Genomic DNA, 1,144 nt, shown 5'->3' with positions numbered 1-1,144 from the left:
AGCCAGGGCACGTTGGGTGTGATGGGCTTCGGCGCTTGGAGGCCTGAATTAGCCAGTTCCAATTGCCTGGAGGAGAAGTTCACCCAGAATTCTTCGGTCTTCTCGGGGCCCCAAGTTCGTGGAACAGAAAAGAGTCTGCTGTCTATTGCCAACTGTGTGCCAGGCACAGAGCAGTTTCATTTCGTCATTTCAGATTACGGTGGTCCTGCAGGAGACACCACGGCTGCCACCGCTGCCACCCAGCCCCGTCCCGCTCCCGTTTTCCAACCTGCCCAAGGTCAGATGGCTGCGGACTGCAGAGCAGACATCTGAACCGGGGCCCACGCGCATGTGCAGAGCGCAGGCTTTCCCCACCACGGCAAGCCGGGCTGTCGTCAGTGGCCCTGGCGTCCTCCCCGGGTCCTCCCCGTGGCCCTCCCCGCCCCTCTGGACACCGGCCCCAGCCCAAGCCTCCGCCGTGCACCACTCCCGAGCCCCTGAGCCCCTGACAACGCTGGTGTGAGCCTTGGCATCGCTTCCACCCCGTAAAGGCTAAGGCGGCTTTACGACGCTTCGTTAAAATTGTGCCCGGCAAACACTAAGCACGTATTATAAATTATCATTAATTTAAAGAGACATTTCCCTTTGGGAGACAAAGTGCCTCACTGATCTCCCGCACAACAGCTGAGGCTTAGAAGTTACACCGCACTGAAGTTTTCTCTCTTGGCCTTGGCCTTGGCCTGAAGTATGACCTTTGGTTGTTTGCCCTCATTGCTCTTAGAGCACAGACTCAGGCTGCCCGCTCAGCTCCGGGGAGACAGTGGCGGGGTTCCTTTCGAGCCCCAGATGCAGTCTGAGGGCACGACCAGCCCGGCCTGCAGGCTCCAGGTATGAGCCACCGCGGCACTGTGTCTGCCCCTCCTCCCCTTCCTCACCGTCCCTTCCCTCATCCAGGTGAGTCATTGCCATCCTCACGTAGGAAGCCACTGAAAGGGGGGAAGCCCCCTGAAGCCGTAGCGTGCCCATCCTGGCTGGCACCCATCTTCTCTTTTTTTTTTTTCCTTCTTTTTTTAATTCAAGTATTCCACACGTCTATACATTTCTCAGTGCTCATCACGATAAGTGTGCTTAAACCCCTTTATCTGTTTCACCGTATCATCTTTCC

General features: G+C 57.0%; 1 protein-coding gene across 1 annotated transcript in view; it reads right to left on the bottom strand.

Annotated features, from left to right (window-relative positions):
- TMEM273 (transmembrane protein 273) overlaps positions 1-1,144 on the bottom strand; it is a 41,087-nt gene continuing 39,943 nt past the window's right edge. Inside the window, exon 7 of the transcript XR_005833191.1 lies at positions 1-205. The gene's annotated coding sequence lies outside the window, so the exon portion shown is untranslated. The remainder of the gene's footprint in view (positions 206-1,144) is intronic.

Source organism: Ursus maritimus, unplaced genomic scaffold (assembly GCF_017311325.1).
Source record: "Ursus maritimus isolate PB19 unplaced genomic scaffold, ASM1731132v1 scaffold_7, whole genome shotgun sequence".
Taxonomy (NCBI): Eukaryota; Metazoa; Chordata; class Mammalia; order Carnivora; family Ursidae; genus Ursus; species Ursus maritimus.
The sequence above is the reverse complement of the archived record's forward strand: the minus strand, read 5'-3'. Positions and strand labels throughout refer to the sequence as shown.